The 6,863-nt window shown below is 38.2% G+C and overlaps 1 pseudogene; it reads left to right on the top strand.

Annotated features, from left to right (window-relative positions):
• LOC114637285 overlaps positions 1 to 2,323 on the top strand; it is a 14,569-nt pseudogene extending 12,246 nt beyond the window's left edge.
• Positions 2,324 to 6,863: the final 4,540 nt, after the last annotated feature.

Raw genomic sequence — 6,863 nt, 5'->3', positions numbered from 1 at the left:
TCCCCCTTCTTCTTCCCCCTTCTTCTTCCTTCTTCTCTCTTCTTCTTCCTTCTTCCCCCTTCTCCCTCCTTCTTCCTACTTCCCCCTTCTCCCTTCCTCCTCCTTTCTCCTTCCCTCCTCTCCTCCCTTCTCCCTTCTTCCCCCTTCCCCCTTCTCCCTTCTTCCCCTTCCCCCTTTTTTTCCCTTTCCCCTTCTTCCCCCTTCCCCCTTCCTCTTCCCTTTCCTTTCCTTTCTTCTGCCAGTTTTGTCTTTTTGGTCATGAGCCTAGTCTTTAACAACTGAGCTGTCTAACTAAACACTGAACCAGTTTTATGAATTTTCCTGGTATTCACTCCCTTTTACCCGTTCTTTTAAACTTTAAGTTGACTGTGAGTGCACAGTTGCATATGTTGGGTCTGATTACCATCAATTATTTCAGCCTTCTGTGTAGGTAGATGCTACCTGAAGTCAGGCATTTTGGATGGTTTATGTTGATACATAAATTGATCTTCAGGGTATATGCTAGTATGATTGCTCGTTTTGAGACATGATTTCTCTATATAGCCCTAGCAGCCCTGGAACTTACTATGTAGACCATGCTGTCCTCAAACTCACTAAGTTTCCCTGTGCTGAGCTTAAAGGTGTAAACATAGATACATTTGTCATCTCTTGCAAAAGTATCCTCGAAAAAAAGTAAATGAGAAAGAAGTTGATAAGTTTCAGCTTTACCAGAATTTTCTTGCAACATAAGAAACATCCACCATCACCAGATTCTGGCCATTAACTGAGGAGAGAATTTGAAGATATTGACAGTCAAGGTCAACATTGCTATTGCTGATGGAGTGAAGAATGAATTCTGTCAGTGGTGTATACAAAACAGGTGGAGACCACATGGCTTCACACGGCCAGAGTTAATGAAGATCTTACATAATTCACTGGATGACTCCTTTAAACGCCTCATTGTTCCTCTCCTCTGTAGAGAATTCAGAGCCAAACTGACATCAGATGCAGAGAAGCAATCAGTAATGATGTTTGGACAGAATCTCCGCCAACTTCTTTTAACAAGTCCTGTACCAGGCCGCACCCTGATGGGAGTAAATCCTGGCTACAAACATGGATGCAAACTAGCCATCATTTCTCCTACTACTGCAGCACAGTGGTGATCGGAAATGGAACTGCCTGCCAGGAAACTGAAGCTTACTTTGCTGACCTGATAATGAAAAATTACTTTGCACCACGGGATGTTGTTTACTGCATCGTCAGTGAAGCTGGGGCCTCTATCTACAGTGTCAGCCCCGAAGCTAACAAGGAGATGCTGGGGCTAGACCCTAACTTGAGAAGTGCAGTTTCCATAACAAGGCATATTCAAGATCCATTAGCTGAGCTAATGAAATTTGACCCGAAGCACATTGGAGTTGGAATGTATCAGCACGATGTATCCCAGACATTACTCAAGGCAACACTGGACAGTGTTGTAGAAGAATGTGTCAACTTTGTGGGAGTGGATATTAACATCTGTTCTGAGGTTTTGTTAAAGCATATTGCAGGACTCAATGCCAGTAGAATCAAAAATATTATTGCGTGGTGAGAGAAAAATGGGCCTTTCAGCAACCAAGAACAGGTGAAGAAGGTAATAGGGCTTGGTCTAAAATCTTTCCAGCTGTGTGCTGCCTTCATCAGAATCAACCAGGATTACATCTGGACTTTCTGCAGTAGTCAGCACATTGACTCTTCAGACCAGAGCCAGGAAGCTGCCATGGTCACAAATGAGAAGCTGGGCAAAAAGAAGAAGAAAGCAGACATCACCTTTGTACCAAACTCACTGGACCAGACTTGCATCCACATGGAATCCTATGACATAGCAGCCAAGTTTTTGTCATTCACTGGGGGGACACTGTGTGAGATTCGAAAGCTTGAAATGCAACAGAAAATAAATTTATCTCTCGCAAAAGAAGGCATAGAGAAAACTGCTGAAAGATTACAGACGACTGCACACACCCTACAGGTCATCATACATGGTCTGAGCAAGCCCAAAACCTTTGATATCCGAACAGATTTTGATAAGCCTGACTTCAAGAGAAGCATAGTTTGTCTGGAAGATCTGCAGGTTGGGACAGTTCTTACAGGCAAAGTGGAGAGTGCCACTCTGTTTCGAGTTTTCATGAATATAGGAGTGGGGAAGGCAGGGCTGATTCCTATCCAGTTCATAACAGAAGCAAAGTTATCCAAAACAAAGAGGAGAAGGAGCCTAGGCCTGGGCCCTGGAGAAAAAGTGGAGGTGAAAGTCCTCAGCGTTGACATTCCCCGATCTAGGATTTCTCTTGACCTCCTCCGGGTGTTGTGAGCACCCCACTGGAGGCCAAACTCCAAGGCACTCCCTCATTTCTCCAACCTGAGGAAGAAGAGCCAGAGCTCATGGAACCTAGAGAGCAGATGAGAGGGGCACCTGGGTAGAAGTGTTTATCACACCATCTTGACTTCCACAAAGACCAATGGACGTCCTCACCGGCGTCCTACAGCAGCAGTCTCTGTCTTCATAATTCCTCATTGGCCACACTCTCTACAGCAGGTGGCTTCACATTCTCCTGCTAACGTCTGCTGCCTTAGACTTGGGTGGGTTGTCTTGCTTATTAGAAATGTGTGGTGTTGATTGACACATTAAAACTAATGGTCTTTAATACTGTCATTTTATTGAGGTATTATTAGCATTTTTCCTCATAATTTATACTTTTGGAATAATCTTTATTTTCCTTAGCAAACCAAGTAAAAATATACTAGTAAAAGTTTATCATGTATTTATGACCCATCAACTGAATCATTTCAATGTGTTCCTCAGAACATGTGTGTTGACCTCTACAATAAATGACTGGCTGGTGAAAACAAACAAAAACAAACAAACAAAACAAAACAAAAAAAGAACCAATAAAAAAAGAAATGTAGAATGGAATTTAATTGAAGGTAAATTCAGTAAATACATAGGAAAGGATGTTAATTCAAGTTATATAATGAGAAAGATATTAATCTGCATAGAAGGGAGAATTTAACTATACATAGATAAATGAATAATTGAGATTTTTGATCTTAAATTGCTGGCCAAGAGAAGGTGATAGGAGGAATAACCTTATCTCAGATAAACAGTAGAAGCTTAGGCCTTGATCTCATGTAAGAACAAGGCAGGAGATAGTTAGAAACACTGTCTCAACAGATAATAATATTTGTTTAGGTTGCTTTAGTTCCTTTGAATGGTTTAATTATCAAAATGCATATAGTTATGTTGTTAAAAATCTTCTGGAAGAGAGGTCAAGCTTCTAAATTGATTCAATATCTACCTTTGATGATTTCAGGCTATTGAAACAAGGACATGCTATTGAGGGAGAGAGGCTCTGTATTTGTGTTAATAGGAAAGAAGAAAAGTCTTTCTTCACCTGCTCAAACAAGGAACAAAAAATTCATCCTTAACTTACCTGTGCACTTTACATAATCCATATAAATATCTTAATAGTACTAAAAAATGGTTGTAAGATTCATATATTACAGAATGTACAGCTCTGCCAAGATTCATCTACAGGAACACTAGAATAACCTGTTGTTCCAGTTATCTGCCTTCCAAAACAGCTTCAAGAATAGCTGCTGATTCTCAATGGACTAGATTCATTCAGCCTTTCAGACTGATCCAGTCAGAACTTGAGTCAAATCCTGAGCCTTCTAAACATACAGAGACTGGATAACAGATGCTAAAGCTAGATCTCTAAAGTCTAACCAATTTTTCTAATTTTCCTAACCATTCCCACCCCTTTAAAAAATTTTTGTAACTTCTATTCAGCAAGATTCTGTGGAGTTATGGAGAGTCATCATCTCAATCCCATGGTTTGGGGATCTGGTTATGGTTATTTTATAAATTATAGATACATTGTCATTTTAAGGGAAATTTTGGAAATGGTCATAATTTTGAACAGGGAAGAAACATATTGAATAGAATGTTAAATTTATTCTTGAACAAAGTATTGTATAGCCATAGTCTTACATAGAAATCTTTATAATTGATATGAAATTGCTATAATTTTATAATTATAAAAATTTATTATTTCTTACATTGGTTCAGAACTTATACATTGACACAGATTTAAGGATTTCATTGGTATAAGTCTTTCTATATTAATATAAAATTTTGAATTAATTTTGTTACTCTTAGGCATTATAACTATGTAACTTATTTAAGAGTCAAGGCCTTGAACCAGTCTTTTTATAGTCGCTATTACAAACTGTTTAGGATAACCAAGTTATGCAAGTTAAGGGCCAGATAGTAAATTTATGGTTATTTTAAATTTTGATTTAATTATAATAAAATGTTTCCAATAATATTCAAATAGAAATAGCTAAGAGTACTTAAGGTTTAACAGTTCAGATAAACTATATGTAGACAGTCTTCAAAAACATCAGAATACACATAATATGACATTTAGTGTTATTTCATTACTAAAAATCATTTGACTATGACACATCTTTGCTCCTGACAGTACCCTCTACACAATTCAAAGAAGATATTGAATATCATTACTTTCAGGTGGAGTTGCTTATTGTGGCAAAGTAGCCACTGGGCAAGAATTGCCCTAATTCATCTGCTGAAAAAGAATATGTTCCAGGAAAGGCCACACATGCAAGATAGGCAACAGCTTAGCTCTAACAAGACAGAGTAAGCTAGTCAGTCCTTTATATTTCCTGTTTCACATAAGGTCTACCATATGGTTCTAGGACAGAAGGTTGAAGACAGATGTTCCAACATTCTAAGAAATTAAGGGACTCTCCAGGCATCCAGCTGTCTCTTGAAATTGTATAATTTTGGAAGCTAGATCCTTGTGATTCCTACATAATCAGGTAATAATCTCTGATGATGTTCAAGGCTAGTTATAATTTCATAATCTAATGTAAATTGTTTAGCATTAAGGAAGACCTAGGTTTGAAAGGATAGTTTTCAGAAGGTAAGTTAAAATCAAAACATAATTCAGGTGTAGAACTCTAGACTCTTTAAGTTAGCATAGATGATTACAATAATGTATCTAAATTGACAAAACTGATGGGCTGGATACTATTAGCATATATCATACCTTATAGTTTACATAACTGTTATAATATTGTTCAGTGAATATTTGAAAGAAAAGGCTTTTTAATGGACAAAAATGGGGAAATGTAGTGGCTTGTGCTCTCATGCAAATTATGTTATCCAAAAACCTCTTTGCAGTGCCCTGTACGTAGGACTAAAGGAAGTCTGTCCCCACTTGGGTTCTGACTGGTCAATATAGTTACCAATGGCCAATGGCTTGACATGGAGACAGAGATGGGATTTTAAGGTTCCTGAAAAGCGACTGAGGAAGTAGGAAGAGGGGATTCCTCCATGATGAGGGTGCAGGAGATGGACCACACCAGAAAGGAGCAGGATGGAGATATAGTAGACATGTAGGTACAGGGACAAAGTAATCCCCAGAGGGCTGCCCAGTAGGGTCCAGAGCAGCAAAAATAAAATACAGATTTAGTAAATGATAACTCAGGAATATCAGAGGAAAGTGTGTGTTAGCCACATTGAATTGGGGAATGGCACAGCCATTGAGCTGCTTAGGGCATATTAAAAATAAAGTTGTATGTTTACATCTTTCATTCACAGATCCAAAACATTTGGATGGGCGGCAAGAAGCACACAAGCACCCACTGGGGAATTTAGAGCAAATTAACTACCACTTAAGATGACCTCGGTGCTCTTGTCTGCACACAGTCTGCCTTCAATGGACATCTATAAATACATGGTATAAACAGATGATTCACAGACTGAAAGAGTATACAGTCAGATTTTTAATTTTTGGTTGCAAAGAAAGAAAGGTGATAATACCTTAAGCTAAAACTAACCACACAACAACATAAAAATTTTTATTGATATTATTGTGCTTATCTTTTTCAGATTCTCCAAAAAGTTAAAAAGATAACTTTTAGATATCAGTAAAGGAAGCAATTAAACTCATAAGTGACTCCAATCATCTTTTGATATTATAAGGCTGTGAGCCCCAATTTGGATAAAGGGAATCAAAGTGTGCCATCTGCAGTATCAGACAGTGTTCTTAATTACTAAATAATCTCTCCAGCCCATGATGCAGAAATTTATTAAAAACTCACTTTCACCAGTCGCAGATCAGCACACCAACCCCATCCCACAGCTCCACCTGCCTCCCAGGAGCACTACTCCAAAATAGGACACCCAGGCCAGCCAACACCAGAAACAACCAGATGGCAAAGGGAAAGCACAAGAACATAACCAACAGAAGCCAATGCATCATGGCACCATCAGAACACAACTCTCCACCTACAGCAAGCCCTGGATATCCTAACACACCTGAAGAGAAAGATTGTGACATTAAATCCTATTTCATGAAGATGATAGAGGCTTTTAAAGGGTATATTAATAACTCACTTAAAGAAAGAAAAGAAAACACTCAAACAGACCTTAAAGAAATATAAGAAAATATAATCAAACATATGAAGGAAACAAAAAAAAAACCCCAAGATCTGAAAATTGAAATAAAAGGAATAAGAAAAGCACAAATAGAGGCAACCCTGGAGATAGAAAACCTGGGAAAGAGAACAAGAACTACAGACATAGGTATCACTAACAGAATACAGAAGATGGAAGAGAAAATCTCAGGCATAGAAGACACCATAGAAGAAATTGCTACATTGGTCAAACAAAATGCCAAATCTAAATGTTAATAGCCAAAAGCATCAAAGATATTTGGGGCACTATGAAAAGACCAAACCCAAGAATAATAGGAAAAGAACAAGGTGAGGATTTCCAATTCAAAGGTCCAGAAAACATCTTCAGCAAAATCATAGGATAAAAT

Source organism: Grammomys surdaster, unplaced genomic scaffold (genome assembly GCF_004785775.1).
Source record: "Grammomys surdaster isolate TR1022 unplaced genomic scaffold, NIH_TR_1.0 125243, whole genome shotgun sequence".
In the NCBI taxonomy this organism is placed as follows: Eukaryota; Metazoa; Chordata; class Mammalia; order Rodentia; family Muridae; genus Grammomys; species Grammomys surdaster.
The sequence above is the reverse complement of the archived record's forward strand: the minus strand, read 5'-3'. Positions and strand labels throughout refer to the sequence as shown.